The sequence below is a fragment of the Parasteatoda tepidariorum genome, chromosome 2 (genome assembly GCF_043381705.1).
Source record: "Parasteatoda tepidariorum isolate YZ-2023 chromosome 2, CAS_Ptep_4.0, whole genome shotgun sequence".
Classification (NCBI taxonomy): domain Eukaryota; kingdom Metazoa; phylum Arthropoda; class Arachnida; order Araneae; family Theridiidae; genus Parasteatoda; species Parasteatoda tepidariorum.
Window position 1 is genome coordinate 8,468,068 of NC_092205.1, and position 18,720 is coordinate 8,486,787.

The 18,720-nt window shown below is 26.7% G+C and overlaps 2 long non-coding RNA genes across 2 annotated transcripts; both read left to right on the forward strand.

Moving 5' to 3' along the window:
• The first annotated feature begins 1,226 nt into the window (after positions 1-1,226).
• On the forward strand, positions 1,227-14,069 carry LOC139424939 (uncharacterized). The gene is made up of 3 exons (XR_011636081.1): positions 1,227-1,929; positions 3,307-7,534; positions 10,769-14,069. It is a non-coding gene; the product is annotated as an uncharacterized lncRNA (long non-coding RNA).
• A 1,638-nt stretch (positions 14,070-15,707) lies between these two features.
• Positions 15,708-17,454, forward strand: LOC122268923 (uncharacterized). The gene is made up of 2 exons (XR_006224789.2): positions 15,708-16,243; positions 16,372-17,454. It is a non-coding gene; the product is annotated as an uncharacterized lncRNA (long non-coding RNA).
• The last annotated feature ends 1,266 nt before the right edge of the window (positions 17,455-18,720 follow it).

The following is an 18,720-nucleotide window of genomic DNA, read 5'->3' on the forward strand; positions in this document are numbered from 1 at the left end:
AATTTTATAGCTTGTCTTTTCAAATAGGACTCTATGCAAAAAAAAAATTTTTATTATAAAAATTATTTGAATATTATTATTTTATTTATTTTTAAATTTTTGTTTTGACCACAAGAGAATTTCTTGTAGCAACTTTTTTCCCTATTTCTCTTTTTGCTTTCCTTTTTGTGTACATAGTTACTGGCTTTCTTTAGATATAATTAAAGCTTTATACCATCTTGTTATCATTATTTCAAAATGAATTTTTGGCAATACTATTACCATTCACGAAAAACATGTATTCTATTATCATTCATGTTTTAATAATTTTTTTCTTTATATATAATTGGACAAAATATGTTTAATGTATAATGTTTGGTTTATCAACGTTCTAACCTGCCCCTTCTAATGATACAAATATTGTTCCGTTTGTCAGACACTTTACTACTATGAATTGATTATTTTTCTATTAACATTTTATTACCATTTTAGTTTGAAATGTTTAATAGCAAAAAATGGCCTTAAACTTGGACACTTTAATAATTTCTCATATTAACCACTTCAGAACTGTGATTGTGCAACTCTCCCATAACGACTCGCAATATCACATGTGAAACAAGTCTTTTTAACTCTAGCGGGCTTAAATCACATGGATGTGACCTCGATATAGTACTCTCTTATTACATCTCGTATTAACATGTACATGTATATACAAACTCTGAGATTTTCCCTTCACGGCCTACAATATCACATATGAAACGAGCAGGGCTCGAAAAACCTCCCGTCTTCAGCAGCCAAAAATTGCCGCTGAGGACTGGCGGACAATGAATCTCTCGAATCCGACGTCCACGCAGACGGCCATTTTCATAAGAGAATTAAATTATTCCATAAAAGAAATAGTAGGGAACCGATTATCCGGAACGATCGGGACCATCGATATTCCGGATAACTGATTTTTCCGGTTTTCTGAATCGCTGCAAAAAGCCGTTTTTTTATTGTTAAACCCAACAAAAAAAAATTTGAAATAATTTTAAAAAGAAGAAAAAACGATGAAGTAATACACTGATAATTATTACCAAAATGATTGTAAGAAAAACATCTTTAAAAAAAGAACGAAAAATCCTAAAATCTTATGAGGAAAATTTTTTTTTTAAAAATAAATAGCGGGAAAATTTGTCGTATTTCGTTCCGGTTTTTTGGTTTTCCGGTTTTCTGATTTCCGGATAACGGGTTCTGTACTGTACTAAGTTTCTATTAGTAACCTAGTATTTCTTTTATTACTGTGTAATATAATCCAAGTATTTGTAATCCTAGTAACTACTAATTCATTGTGCAATTTATATAAATGTTTGTAATAAAAAGGAAAAAATTGTATTTTTATCTGTTTAGAAGCTACGGGTTAGTTTCAAAGGAGGACGGATGCATTGTTGGACCAGCCGTCCTCAGGGACGGGTAAAATTTCTGAGTTTTCTCGAGCCCTGAAAACGAGTCTCTTTGACTTGCGGACCAAGACCACATGGACGTAATCTCAATATTATACTCTCATTACATCTTGTATTAGCATGTATACGTATGTTCTCTTCAATGTGTATAAACTCAGAGTTGGCGAATCTTAGAAAGCATTTCTTTATCTGAGGGGGTTAAAAGAAAGTTCCTAGGAAGTATTTTTTTAATAGTAAGAATTGGAAACAATCATTAAATATTGTAAAGTGGGATTCTTTTATAGCCTTTGCTTTCTTTTTCAGATCTTAAAAAGGGTTATAGAATATATCAATGTTCTATATGCTTCTATTCAACACATTTCAAGTCTGATTTCACCAAGCACATGAGAGTTCACACTGGTGAAAAACCCTTTCAGTGTACCATTTGTAATAAGTGCTTTGCCTCACCCTCTAATTGGAAAAGACATACTTATACTCATAATAGGAAATCATTTTTATGATTTATAACGTAAATAACAAGTGTTATTCATGAATGTTAATTATGGTTTTTTTTTATTGGAAATATTATTTTTTATTTTAAACCATGTTATAATAAGATAAAATGTATACAAATAAAAATCTGTGAGTTTATCTTGTTTGATTTACTCTTTCTTTTTTAACCTTCCTATTAAAGCACATACAGTGAAACCTCTCGGGAGCGACCATTTTTTCGTTACACAGCAAAATGGCTGTTAATGGTGGTTGGTCCTTCTTAAAGGCTACCTCCATTGACTTCAAAATTTTTATCGAAGGTACCTGATTTTTCATAAATGATTTTAATTTTAGTCAGTGTCATTTTCTTGGTGCAGAAATGCTACGTCTGTTGTAGTTGTGAGAAACAGATCTATGAATAAAATTTAGCGTCTATAAAAATTATCCCAACTGATAAAATTATGTGTAAGAATTTATTTACCAATTATGAATGATAAATGTATTTTAAATAAATATGTTTTTTGTTTAAGTTTGCATTTAATTTTGTATCATAAAAATTAATTTGCCTTAAAAGATGAGAAGATATTTGTCTGTTTGATATGTTGGTTTTTTTCTAAAATAACTTTTTTCTAATTAAATTTTCAACTCTAAAAGTAAATCATTGACAGCATCGTCTTAAGTGCATTCTGACTGCAACATGAGGTTGTAACATGACGTATTGTGAAAAAGAGCTCTCTAAATAAGAGCCTCATGCAAATATACTGAATACATTTTAATCTACTTATTTGTTTTGTTAAAAATTCTGTTTTGATGAAAACATCAAAAAAATCAATCAAACATCAGAAAAATCTGCATTTCCTTATTTGATCGTTTTTGCATTTAATGCAGATGTTTGTCCTGTTGCTGGGAGAGTTTTAAATGGTCTCTCCTAAAAGTTTTCTTCAACACTAAGTCTATGGAAAAAATTCTGTTCCTTTCAAGATTGGACTTAAATAGAAGTGGTCTTTCCTGGAGGTTTCGCTGTATATATATTTTTAAAAATGTTATTCTGAAGATATTTTTCATTATGTAAAGTGTACCTGATTTTCAACTGTACAAGTAATGAGTTGATACTTAAAAATTGTAACGCAAATCAATTATGATACCTTCTTAACATTTATTTCGAACGCATGTTTTAAATTTTCATGTGCTTCAATTTGTTTTCTAATTTGGCCTGGATAAATAATACTTTTTCACATTTTCTTACATTTCTAAGGAATCTTTGGATTTTACTATTAGCAAATATATTACTAAAACTAAAACTCTGCACAGTCTGATTGCTTTTCTATTAATTTTTTTTGAAGAAATGATTATGTATTGTAAAAATATGTAGAAAAAATGTATTTTTGCTATAACCTTTTGTCTTTCTTTTCAGATTTTACCAAAAAGTTTAGAATGCATTATTGTACTATTTGCTCCTATTCAACATATGCCACTACTAGTTTAGCCAAGCACTTGAGAGTTCACAGTGGGGAAAAACCCTTTCATTGTACAATTTGTGATAAGCGCTTTGCCTGCCCTTCCAATTTGAAACGACATACTTTCATTCATAATAAGAAATCGTTTTTGTGATTTATATAAATTACAACAAGTGTTATTTCTAAATGATAATTTAGGTAATTTCTTTTATAAAATTGCTTAACTTTAAGGGATGATATTAAAAAGTAAACTGCTTACAAATGAAATTGATGTTGGATTTACTGTTTCTTAAACCTTCCAATTGGTGCGAGCATATGTAAGAAATTTCCTTATTTGGCTACATATTTGTTGTTCACATAAATTATTCCTGATTAAAAAGTCTTTCATTTGCTATACAATTAACATTGGCTAATCTTGGCACTTAAATTTTATGGCAGACTGTAGATAGAACTACTGGCTAAAATTTTACTAGTAATAAAAATAGACCCTTATAGTTTTTAAAAATTTTGTGTGAAGGTTATGTGTTGAAAATATGGAGAAAAAACAATATGGTTCTTTTAATGCTTTTCTTCTCATGTTTAAAAAAAATTAAAATGCATCAATGTAGTATTTGTTCCTCTTCAACACCTGCCTCAACTGGTTTAATCAAACTGGTGAAAAACCTTTTCAATGTATGACTTGTAATAAATGCTTTGCTAATCCTACTGATTTGAAAAGACATACTTCCATCCATGATAATTCATAGTTTTTGTGATTCATGTTTATAACAAGCATACTTCTATTCATGATGAAACATGTTTTTTATGTATTTGTGTAAAACATGCATGGATTTATGTAAATAACAAGTGTTCTTCAATTTTGTTTTTAATCAATGTCTTTTATTAAATTTTTTGCTGAAGGAATGTTATGATATTAAATATTTGTGAATAAAATTCCTCTATTTTATTTTGTTTAATTTACTGTGAAAAAGTTCCTTCTTTATTTTTAAAAATATTAACTTTTTCATCTGGTTAAAAAAAGATATCTGTAATCATAGCTTGATACTCTATGTAACTAATTATTTCCTCCAATGCTTCATGTCGTTGATTTGCTTTTAATATTTTAATTTTTGTTCAAAGATTATTCTTTCGCGAAGAAAATTTAATCCGTCATTAGTGTTCTTTATTTAATTATCACTGTTCCATGAAAATTGGTTACTAAAATTTGTGTCTTAAGGAATTTTTAACGTTAGTAAGCTTCAATTATTAGGAAAATGTTTTAAAAATAAAATCTCCTATTAGTTTCTTTGCTTTATGATAAGCATATTTTTTTTATTTTCAAAGTAAATAAGATGTTGATAATTTATTTAGTTAAGTTCTTATGTAAAGATTTTTTCTGAGTTTCTTCTCAGGTAACATGGTGTAGCATTCGTCATAAATATTTACACTGATTGATTTTGGCATATTAAGTGCATGTTTCTATTTATCGCACTATAATTATATCCAGTTCTTTAGCCGCCAAACTGTATTCAACCAAGGCATTTTGAATGTGTTTAGTTGATATTTTTTCCCATTTTTGTTTAGATAACTGTTATGAAAATTGTTGTGAAAACTTATATTTTTATTTCAATATTTTGGTTATTTTATTATTATTTTTTCTAAATACAGTTGTTTACAATATCATTAATCCCTGCGCAATTTCATCATAATTTACACTGTTAATTAGTTTTGTTACTTAATTTTTAGCTTGTGTGGTATGTTTTTTATAAACTAAATAGTTAATACAAAAAGTTGCTATTTTCCTTTATCAGAATCTAAACGGTTTTCTTAAGATAACAGAAAAAAAAAGCATTCTTATAACTTGTCCTTTTATTTTTCAGAATATTCCAAAAAACCTAGAAGACATCAGTGTACTATTTGTTTATATTCGACCTACTTTAAGGCTGACTTAACTAAGCACATCAGAGTTCACACTGGTGAAAAACCTTATAAGTGTGTCATTTGTAACAAGGGATTTGCCTGTCCATCCAATTTAAAAAATCATTCTTTCACTCATTATAAGAAACAGATTTTTGAATTTTCTAAATAGCAAAATGATACATGTGTATATCATTTTAAATGTTTGGTTTATTGTTGCTGTTAAAAGAAACAACTGAATACAGCTTATTGTATTTCTTACCTATTTAAGATCTTTTTGTACCTTGTGTGAAAGAGAAGGGTTTAGTAAATGTTTTCTATGGAAGATATTATTGATTTGAATTCTGTTTCATGTTTAGCTTTTGTTGTTTATGGTTAGATAACTCATTCAAGCATGAAGAACTGTTTTATTATGATTATAAGTTGGTTCTCTTTAATCTTTGACTAGTCATTATGTATGCTCTAAAGAATGTACATAAATCTTGAAGCTTGTATATGTCATAGCTGCAAATAAAGTGTTTTAGTTATTTGCGCATAATCTATAAAATAAAATAAAAACTGAAAGCATATTTAATAAGCTACTAAAGTATTTTCTAATCTATGAAATGCTATATAAGTTCTGATGTGCTTTCAGTCAAAACCAAACTGTAGCTAAAAAAACACAAAATACATGTATATTTGTATCCCAATAACAAAAAACCACAGCAGTTTTCACACTTAAATAAAAAAAATGAATTTTGGGCTGCACTGGCTTTGAAGTAGAACTGACTTTCAAAGCTGGAAATGAAGGGGCTGTTTTAGCAATTTCTTTTAGAAAGTGTCCTGCACATTATTACTGCACTTGCAGACTTTTTGTCTAGGTTTTATTTTTAAAAAGCAAACAAATAAATGGGGAAATATTGTTACACTCCGTTTTAAAGCATCTCCAAACTTGTTTCGAATAAAAATTACAAAGCTGAATTCAGAGAACACAGCAAATAAGAAAATCATGTTTTTTCTGTTACATGAATACAAGCTTAAGTAATTATCATTTATTCCATTTTTGCAGTATCATAGTATAACATTCAACTTAAATTTAAGCAACGTAATGTTTTTATGTATAATTTTTAAGGACCTTATATTTGCAAGTTTGCTACACGCATGTTAAATTGAGCTGACTTTTTACAATAATAATCTCTGCCTGACTGTGTTGAAGGCGCAGATGCGTCTAAACTTTTGAAGATTCGCTCTGTAAATTCTGCAGCTGGAAAAAAGTCTATAAGATTTTTTAGGACTTGAGTCTGTCACTTTAAAATCAAAATTCTTCTTTTTAGTAAAACTTTGCATTTTTTAATTTTGTTTATTAATTTAGACTTAAAATTGCTCTTAAAACTTTTGACATTAAAAAAATCTAATCTTGGCATTTTATCTCCAAAGATGTCAGTTTCATTGTTTTGCTGTAATGAATTCATTATTGCAATGAAATTTTATTAACCAATTCAATGTTTCATTTTCCTTGCATTGGCAGTAAATCAAGCTTTCCTCATAACTGTATTCGCTATCGCAATGTTCGAATATACCATCTGGGGGAGAAGACCGGTTCCATGGTTTGACCCTTCCCTCTCCTCCTCTTTTCAGTTGCACAGGAATGTACTACAATATTTTTCCCTTTCTAAATATATTTCATATTTGATTGTAACTAAATATTTTTTCAATTTTTCACGATGCTTTCTTTTGAACCTATGTTCAATATAGTTTTCAATTCCATATAGTTTCCTAAATTAAAAGTTTTTAATCTATTTGAGAATAAAGACAGAAACTAACGTACTACCTTCTCCTATGACTCTCCATCCACTAATGGTGAAAGCAAAGTATTGGCATAGGTAGAGAGTTCTGCTCTATGCCACCTGTAGCCCCATTTTGATTGCTTAATGAATAAAATGCAAAACAAATTTGCTTAGACCCAGAACAGGTTATTGTATTGTAAGAAATCAAAAGTGTATGGCAAATTGATGTCTTGATTCAATATGCTAAACCATTTTGTATAAACAAAAATTAAATATTGCAAAGTATTCTATGTTTTTACTACAGTAAACTTAATACCAATTGCAGAAAAAATTAGTTCACAATGTTTAAAATCATGAATTAAAATTACAATAATTTATAATGTCCATTTTCTTTTTATTAACAATTTCTTTATTTTTGTAGGATTCTTCCTGAAAGACATCCTTCAAAAGTCTCAGTGTTCGTATTGCAGCTTCTCAAGCCATGCCTCAACAGATTTAACCAGACACTTAAAAACTCATAAGGGTGAAAAAATATTTCAATGTTCAAACTGTCCCAGATCTTTTAAACGGAAGTATCTTTTAGAACAGCATAAGACAATTCATTTTCCTTTGTGATGTGTGCACGATGTTATTTTTATTTCAGAAAAACATTAATGGCCACAAATTGTTACCCTGCTTTTTAAAACATTTTTGCAAGTACAGTTTTAATCATAATGCTGTTCTGAAATATTGTTTTCTTACTCAAAGTAAATGCTTCTTTTCTCAGGCCATCCATAAATCTAAAAATTTGAACCAGACTGTCAATTTCTTTAAATTTTTTTTCATTTTTAAATAACTAATAAGAAAAAGGTTATTTTATGATCCAACATTTTTAATTTTTCTTAGTACATTAGTTAAAGTTCAAGCTTTTAATTTAATCCATAAATCTAAATATTTTAACCAAACTGCCAATTTCTTTAAATATTTGTTAAAAAATTATTTTATGATCTAAAATTTTTAATTTTTCTTAGTATGTTAGTTAAAGTTTATGTTTTTAATTTATCTTTTCTTTATAAATAGTTTTAAGAATATAGCATTATTTTACTTTATTTGATATATTAATAGTTATTGAACTTAGTTCCAGGTACATTCTGGTCATACATGCCAATTCTTTTACTTTCGTTACTTAAAATAAATCTATAAAACTCGTAATTTTACTTGCATTTTGTTACTTTTTAAAATTTAGTATTTTTACTTTTTTTTGGGTGCTATCTAATGGATGTATTCAATATACTTTGTACTTAAAAAGTTGCCCTAGTTGCACCTTAGTTCATAGATTAATCTGAAATAAATACTTCAATTTTTGTTTAGAATTGTGCATTTGCTTTTAAAAATGTTTGCAGACTTCAGAAACTTACTGTACTTTGTTTTGCTATAATGTATCAATCATAATAATAAAAAACTTTTTTAGTTATTATACGCATTGAAACAAAACATTTATTCACACGTTAATTATTGTAGTTATCTAATTAAAAATAATAACTAATAATTAGTACTATTTGTTACGATACATTTATAGGCTTTTTTTATTATTTTACTTTTACAAGATTTTTCAATAAAGGCAAAAGACATAGCTGTTCGTTTTGCAGTTATTCAAGCGATTATACAACAGATATTACCAGGCACTTGGGAACTCTCACTGGAGAAAAACCATTTCAGTGTATGATTTGCAATAGATGTTTTAATCAGAATTCTATTCTAAAAAGTCATATGTCAACTCATTTTAAGAATCATGCTTTGTGATGTTTCAGTTTTTGATAGGTGTGATACCTGATCTCTTCAGTTCAACTTCTTCATATTATGAAAATTTAATAAAATTTGAAAGTATTCTCTATTTTTGTTTGAAATTTTTACTATATTTTTAAATGGCATAAATTTGTAAGCATTAATACTGGCCATCTACCATACAAAAAAAATTGAAGGGCAAATCATGAAACCAAAAGAAAATGCAATAATCAGCATAGCAAAAGCTTTGTGTCCATAAGGTTTCTTCTGCTTAATAACATTCTCTCTTGGATAGACAGCATAAGTTACTGCTGCTATAAATGTTTTTACACCTTTGTTTGAAATATTTCAATGTATCTTTTTGTGTTACCTGAGGTGTTAAGCCTAAATGATATTTAGTGATTATCATTTCAGTCATGTTTGTAACAATTGAAACTTTCCCTTAAAAGGAACATATATTGTAGTTTTAATGAAAAGTTCTGGTATGCAGCTTTCCTTAAAATTATTCATAAATTACTTTTGTTCGACGTGTATTTATTTCACCACATGATGTCATGATTAATTCAACCAACAACCTCTTAATAGGGTTGGTGCCATACCTTTTTATTTTAGAGTTCAGTTTAAAAGTAAAATTATTTTTTCTCTTTTCTAAACACTTTTTGTGTAAAATAAGACTAAAACTAGTCCTTCACTAATGTAATTTAATTTTTATGGTTTAAAGGATAGAGGGTTTGAGATGCCTAAATATGTCTTCACCTTTTGTTTTTTGAGCTAAAAACCAGTTTTCCTCCTTGTTATTCAATAATAAAATTATGTATAAAGAAGATATTTCCATAAATACTCAGTTAATGCAATATTGCAATGTCAAAAGAACAGAATGTGGGGAACTACATATAAAGACATTAAATTATTAGGAAAAAAATACAGCAATAAAAAATTCCATATTTATGATGACATCGGATCACAGTGACAATTTTCTATCAATTTCTTTAAATGTTTTTGCTGATGATAAATGTTAGTACTGTTAAAATTTAGACTTTTAAGAAATAATATTACATATTTCAACTTGGTAAGGTGTGATGACTTTTGTAACTGACTTATTTCTGCCTGTCTGATCTTACCAATATAGTACATATATATATTTTTATTTGAAAATTTGTTATTAATGTCAAAAGGTTGTTATATCCTATATGTCACATGCTTTGTACTTATAAGGTTTTAAATTAAACTGATGATTATTCAAAGATTATCACAGAAAAATGTTTAAAGTTAAAATAATTTTTACTGGAAAGTCATGTAAAAGGAATATATTCAGAGTTGATAGTTTTTCTAACCTTGACTGTTTTTCTGTTGTAAATTTTTCAAAACAGTTAGTCTATTGTAAATCTTATGCTATATTATTAGGACACCCTCTGTCATTATCTTGAACACCTTCTGTAATTTTTTCATTTTTTTTTCAATTTCTTTGTTAAAAGTGTTTGCTTAACTTTGTATTTATTACTTGAATAAAATAATTAAAAAAAATAAAATAATTATCGATCTACTTTTTCACCAGTATAACACTGTAAATTATTGATGTAAGTAGATTTTAAGAAAAAAACATTTTCCTTCTCCTCTGTGTCCTAATTTTACGTTAAAAAAAGTTGGCTGAACAAAGGTTTGTAATGTGGTATTAAGCAAGTTGACTGCTATTATGTATATCCAGAGAAATTTATTAGATTTTTAGGAGAAAGAATTTGAATAATATATGGTTAATATGTTTAATTTCTGTCATGTAATATATTAGTTGTGATTATAATATTGTATATTTCATTCTAAAATTTAATTAGTACTGTTTATATTCTTCTAAAAATGCAATTCTGTTGTTTTTACTGCATTTAGTAAATATAACTTTTAAAATTTCAAAAAGAAAAAAAAATTTTAATAAATATTTAATTAAAAATAATCCAAAAAAATTTTAACACTCTTTTGTTACAGTATTTTGTTTTTGCAGGATCTTTCAAGAAGGGCAAAAGGCACCAGTGCCCGTTTTGTTACTACTCAACTGTTTATTCGACACATTTAACCAGGCACTTGAGAACTCACACTGGCGAAAAACCCTTTCAGTGTGACATGTGCTACAAAAACTTTTCCTCAAAGCAAAATATGGAAATGCACAAGATCATTCATTTGAAAAAAAAACTTTTATAATAAATTGTATGTGTCATTCGATAACAATATGCAATCAAATACTTTTTTAATTTTCTTTGTTTAACAACAACTGCTGTTAACAAAAAAATTTAGACGTAGAAATTTATATTTCTTAAATATGTAAGCAAGCTTTGCATTTGGAATAATAATGTAATGTCTTGCGTAAAATAATGTTGGGTGTTTAAAAATGCTGTGTTTTGCTGAAAAAGCTTTATAAGATTGCTATTAATCTTATTTTGTTTGTGGGTTTATTTATAAAATCTATAATAATGTACAAAGCACTTATATTTTTCTTTTATTAGAGTAAATGTTTTTTTCTGTACAAAACTGCCATTAAGAAATTTATTGTAAAAATTTCTGTTTATCCATATTATGTTTAATACTTATGTGAATCTTGTAATTTGTCACAAGTGCTTAAACTTTTTTTCTAAATAAAATGCAAATGTACCTTGATTTTTTTTTAATTTACTTAAAGGAAAGATATATGTATATATATTTATATATATGAACATATTTATATATGTGTATATATTTATTTATATATATACACTACTAAACTCAGTGGCGTGACAGCCTACAGAGAGCCAAGGCCTACTGCACCCATCTCAAGTTTCTTGACCTGGGGTGCTAGTGCTGATGTTCCGGTTGGGTGGTCAGCCGAACGCGGAACCCCCAGTGTTAGTTGAAAGGCTGAGTCAACCTTGTACGGCCCGAGGATCAAACCAAGGACAAGTGGCTCGAGAGTGTGAAGAAGCGCTACCGCTCAACTATTGGGCATCTTATATATATATTTATTTATTTATATCTATACATATTAATAAAATTACGTAATCTTGTTTCAGCTCTTACTCTTGATTATAAAAATCACAATTTTAAATTTTTTATTACACATAAAGTTTCTTATTAAGAACTTTATTAGTACCTAATAAGAAACATTTTGGGTAAAAATGCTAGAAAATCTTATCCATTTATAATAATGATCTTTAATATCCAGAAATCTTTTAGTATCCTGAAACTGTTTATCTTTTGTATCACTATGTATTTGCCAATGTTAATATTTTATTGAATAAATGTTCATGTATAACTATATTTTATGCATGTATCTGTGATATTCGTTTTTTAAAATATTTTTTATCTGCCTTGAAATATTTTTTATTCTTTTTTTATGTTGTTCTTAGTTGGTGTTTATATATGATAAGAATGTAGATGTGGTCCCAATTGTCTCAGAAGATTGAATTCAGTCATTTGATCTTTTTATAGACTAGGAAACGTTTGGGTTTGATAGTTAAGAGACCACCAACAGATCCAATTTACAAACATACCTAGTAGCTTATTTGAATTCTCTACAAGCTGAGGTCTTGTTGCAATAAAATATGTATGTAAATTTTTTATGAATGATTTGAAGAAAGAGAAAACATATCTTTTATTTGAGCTTTGAAATAGCTCAATTTCTTCAAAAAAGAATTACATATGAATACTATGTGTTTACATTATATTTCATTTTATTTTTTATAAACTTTTGCATGTTGAAATGGTTTTCATAATAAATATTTAATTCGTGTAATTTAGAGTGACAAATAAAATAATTGACATACTCTTATTTTTGTAGCAAATTTGAAGAAAGGCAGAAGATACCAGTGCCAATTTTGCCACTATTCATCGAATGACAAAACAGGTTTAACCAGGCACTTAAGAAAACACACTGGTGAAAAACCCTTTCAGTGTGACATTTGTTTAAAAAGTTTTTCCATGAAACACAGTATGCAATTGCATAAGTTAACTCATTTAAGACATAGGTTCCCATAACATAAATATGTACAGTATATAATTTCAAAATAAGTCTGATACAATTGGAAAACAATACTCATAATCATATATTTAAGAAAATATTGTTTGTTTACTTCCAACTTAGAAACATTTTTACAAATTTTAAACGTATTGAAATATGTAAGTCTATAGCTGCCAACTCTACTGATTTTTTCAATGGACTGGATTTTGCCCGTTTCTACTGGTTCAATAAAAATTCTGTTTTTAGAAAATTTTCTAAAATTGCATAAGTTTCCTAAAAAAATCCCTATTCAAGTAGAATTTTTTCAGGATTATTGTTTGCTTAAATATTGAAATAAGTATTACTAATACGAAGCGAAGAGGTTATAAAAATCAGTTTAAAACTTTTTCTTCTGAAATATTCAGTTTATTTTTATTCTGAACTCTCTTTTCAAATTAATTAAGAAATCTTAACTATCTTTGATCAATTAAGTTTTTATCACTATTCAAAATTATGAATAAACATGATACGTAACATTTCAAGTATATCTTATGTCATTCATAACTGGAAAATACTGCAGATTTTAATAAGATACTGGTTACAGATCATTGAATGAAAAATTTTCAAAGTGATTACATTAATGCTAAAATTTAATTTAATTTGTCGGTTGCCAGAGATTTGCACATGCCAACAATTGTACTTAACAAGATTGCTAAAACATTTTTATAAATACTAGCTTGTATTCAATATTTTATTTTGATGACTTTTTTTTTAATAAAATTCAATTTCATTTGTTCAATAAAAAAAAATTCTACCAAGTTTTTTTTTTAAATAATATTGTACCATGTTATCAAATTGCTTATATTATACTTAAAATTTTTCCTTTTATTACATAGCTTTTGTTTTACTAATTAAATTTTAATGAATTTTTTTCTTGTAAATGTTTTTTGTTAATTTATGATTATTTTTCTTAATTTATATTTTATGAGATTTTTCTATTTGTTTTTACGAAATATTTGTACTTTGCAGCTTTACACACAATCTATAAAATTTCTTTTAATTTTTTTTAATTTCAATTTTACAAATATATATAGAAAGAGAAAGGAAACTACAACCATGGTTTTTTTTTATGATAAGACAGAAATATTTGTGTTTACATATAGAATAAAAAAAGGCATTATGTTGTTGCATATTTAGATGTTCTATAATGTATTTTTTAAGCTGTGTATATAATTCTTTAATGTGTGAAAAATGTGTTTATTTGTTTGTTGTAAACACATTAAATTATTCTTTTTACAGATGTAAAAATAATAAATGAAACTTTTATTCTACTTTCTATTTTGATTTATTCTTAGTAGTCCTATTGATTATTCATTCTTTGTTTTTAAATATTCTTGCTTATTGAAGTAAAGATATTTAGAAATGGCTACTTATACTTTTATATGATATTTATAAAAATTATTAATTTGTATCTTTAAAATAAATTGGACATGTGATATTTGATATCATAAATGCATATTTATTTTTAACTTTGATGAAAATAACCAAAATTTATCACCAAAATATAATTAAAATCGGAAATATCTTTAAATAAAATACGAATTAGTATTTTTTGTTATGTATTAAATTAAATTGCGTTATAAACAAGTTTTATTTTGTTCTTCGTACACTCTTTCTTTCTTTATCAAATGTTTCCTGTAGAAATATTATATATGATATATCATTAACATTTACTGAACTGATCTATGCATTTGAACAATTTGCTAATGATCTCAGGCATTAAGTTATTATGAAGACTGACTATAATTTACACTATTTATTTAAAGCTGTTGTCAGTGTATTATTTATGTTTTTCGATTAATGCAAGTTTGCATCTTAAGCATTTATAAATTTTTAGTTATCTTGAATTGTTCTGATGAATTGATTTAAACTTATTGAATAGAAAATATAGAATTTCGATATTGTTAAAATAAAATAAATTTATATTTTAATAATATTTCAATTATTTATTTTTTAAAACAAAAGTTTTAAATATTAATATATTTTTATATTATACATGAACTGATTATTATATGCTGTTTTTCAAATTACTGTAAATGGTTTGCAAATTATAATCTTTTTTTTTTTTTTTTTTATTTTATTTCAAAAATAAGCTATGAATTTCTAATCTTTATTTTATGAAGTCAGAAAAACAATTCTAGCAGAAAACAACAAAAAATTTTGAGATATATGTGTTAGAATGACAGCACTTAATTTATTTCTGAAGTTTTCTTAATAATTTGTCAATTTAGATTTTATTTAGATGTGGCTATTCTAACTGTAACTTTTTCTTTATTTTTCTTATTTGATTATAGGGCCTTGGGGCACTGTCAGTTTTTAGTTTAACCACTGACAACAGAAAGTCTCCTGTGTGTTAGCAGGCAGTGTATCCCCTAATGAATAACTGTCCTGCTAACACACATATTTTAAATTTTGTTGTTTTCTGCTAGAATTGTTTTTTTTTTTACTCTATAACCTAAGATAAAACAAATTTGGATTTAACTGCTTTAAGTGCTTATCTATTTTGATTTATTATTATGAATGTTACTTACTTATTCTGTCTTTTTCTGAATTTGTAAATTAGTTTCATTCTTTGATTAGATTTCTAATCTTTATATAAGTAACATAATTGGTTTTTTTTCTATAGTTATTTAATAATAATTAATTCTCGCTAATTTAATAATCTCCAAACATGTTTACTTATTCTTCTAAAAGTAGCTATTATATCATATTCTATGACGCTTTTTCTTCAACTATTTATTGCTTGTATCCAACTATACATAAAAATCTAATGATGGTGTCGCAGGTTTCCATAGTTGTTGGTGCATTTTTATTGGCCAGAAAATCACTTGGTAGGATCCAGTTTTCCCACATTAATTTTCATATTGGTTTGGCTGTTATCAGCATAAAATTGATATAAGCCATAAAGGTATTGTTTTCCTATAAATATTTTTGTATCCCTAATTTAAAGGTATTTACCTTTACTGTTATTATTACATTTTTAATATTGTTTGTTTTCAAAATACAGTGTCTTTTATTTTAATATAGAATTAGTGTGTATGTCACTGTTTCTTATTTCCTTGAAAACTTCCTAGTGGTATTGATTACAACTAAATGTTTGTGCTTAGTTGTGAAGTTGTTTTAAAAATGTTATCCAAAATTATTTGAAAATCAAAGGGGAGAAAATGGGGAAAATTAAATGAAACTTGTCACAAAAGTGGTGTTTGGGTCGTATTTTGAAGATAACTAAGTTTTGACAAATCAATTACTTGAAAACTAGGTTCTGCATGAAAGTTATCACACAACGAAGATGAGTAATGCTGTGGAAATACAGTTCCTCTCTGTGCACTTCAATTGTTTTCTCGGAATCTGATTTCATTGACAAAAACCTTTCCCTTCCCCCTTGATCTTCATGGATAAGACAGATGATATGGTATCATGATAGTAACTATAATGAGATTAGGTTACGCGGTACAGTTCCAAACTGTTTTATTTTAAAATGCATTCTTATCTTCCACAGTGTAGATTCATATTTAATTCATTAGAATATTAGTGATAAGTACAATGTTTAGCACTAATTTGTTATTTTGTTCTTTTAGGATTCTCCAAAAAGCACCAGTGTATATTTTGCAACTACTCAAGCCATTATAAAAGGAATTTAACTGATCACATGAGAACTCATACTGGTGAAAAACCCTTTCAATGTAGCTTTTGCTACAAATGCTTTTCTTTAAAGAAAAACATGGAAAGGCATAAGATCTCTCATTTAAAATTGAATATCTAATAATTAGCATGAACTGCTATGAATGATTATTTTATTATGTGTTTTGCATTATTATGTTTGTCTTTTCCTAATTCTTGTCTGTCTTGTAATAATGTCTTTTCCTAATTGTTTTTTTTTCCTAATAATATTTCTTTTTCATGCATTTCTCATTTGATTAAGTGAAAGTTGAACTATGAACAATTTAATATGAAAGTGGTTTTTGTTTAGTGTTAATAAGCTGTGTTATACTTTTGGGAATTTGAAGAAAATGAAAAGCAGATTCTGAAACAAATACAATTGTAAAAGGAAATTCTTTGTCCAAAAAGTAAAAATCTGAAAAGCTATTGTGGAAAAAGTATGTTGTTAATTGATTCTGAAAAAGACATTCTAAAGCTGCCCAAATACATCTATCAGCAAATTTTATAAAATTTGAATTGTTTTTAAAAAAAATTGTGAATTGTTGTTTTAGTCTGTTATTTTTGTAATTTAATTAACAGCATTTAATTTTTATCAACTACTGTAATTTAATCTCTTTAAAGCTGGTAATGAAGAAAATCTATATTTTTCTAATACTTTAAAAGAAACTTTTAATGCTTTGTACTCTGCTGAATAATGTTCAATAAATAAAATTATTATTAATAAAATTTTATTTTTCTATATTCCCCTTGTGATAAAGAATTTATATGTCTTCATTAATACACTCAAGGTTTTTTTGTAATGACAGTTGATAATATATATTTTTAGGATCCCTGTCAAAAATGAAATCTAAAAAGTTAACTAAAGAGGAGTCACAAATGAATACCTAAATTTGGAGAAAACAATTATTTTACCGAAATCTAATGAATCACTACCAAAGGAGGGGGAACTAAAAACGTTAAAACTTGTCTTACTGACATAGGAAACAGAGTCAAAGCAATCATCCTGTGTTTCTGTTGTCAATCAAGCTTGTTTCAGTGCATCTTATTTTGTTTTCCTTTATCAGTGATTTATTAGATTTCAATTCCATATTTTCGTTTCTATCTTCCTTGCTACCCTTAATGTCTCTACTTTATTGACTTCATGTCAATCAAGGATTCTGATAATATATATTAAGGGTTGTGATTACAGAACACCTTATATATTTGTTTTCTTTTTATGCTCCTGCACTAACATTATTTCTGAAATTTTCAGCATCTTTTTATTCAATTTCAATGAAACTGGTTATACTTAAACGAAAAATACTTTTGCAATTAGAAAAAGATAAATTTACTATTTAACTAGATTTAAATTGCTTATTATATTTAATTTTTTAAACAGCTACTCCAATGCTGCATTCTTTGAGCTCATAAAAATTTGCGAAATACTCATCGATTTTAAGAATTTTATTTAGAGGGAAAATATTTCACAAACTTCAAGTTTTTTAATAATTGTTTTGATGTTAAAATTATTTGACTTTTATAAAATTGAAGTTTTTTTTTCAGCAAGATAGTATATGTTACACAATTAAAGCTTTTGTTTGGGTTTATGTTATTAAAACAATGATTTTTATTGGTAAAAGTGTTTCAATGAACACTCTTAATAAATGGGAATATTGTGGATTGAGTTAAAAATTCCATACAAACTTTGCTGGAGGGATTAACCTTTGGAGTAGTAAGAAAAAATATGACTGACACTTTTTAGTTACTTTACAGAATGATAAAATTAATGTCTTGCTGTAATTTTTGTTTTTAAGAATGATAAAAAATTTTGACTGACACCTTTTAGTTATTTTGTGAAAAGATAAAAAGTAATGACTAGCACCTTTTAGTCATTTTGTAATATGATAAAAATTATGGCCTGAATTAATTGCTATTTTAAAGAGTGATAAAAAATTATTAAGAAAATTTAAAAAATGATAAAATTATTACTTTCTCTATTTTTTGTTTTTAAGAATGGTAAAAATAATGATTTGCTCTATTTTTTTGTTTTTAAGGATGATAAAAATAAAGACTTGCTCATTTTTTTTAAAAGAATGATAAAAAATGACTGGCACCTTTTTGCTATTTTGCAGAATGATAAAAATAACGACTGGCACTATCTAGTTCTTTAGTTCTTTTACTTTGCAGGATCTTTCAAGAGAGGCAAAAAGCACCAATGTTTATTTTGCAGCTTTTCAAGCAATTATACAACTGATATAACGAGGCATATGAGAACTCATACTGGTGAA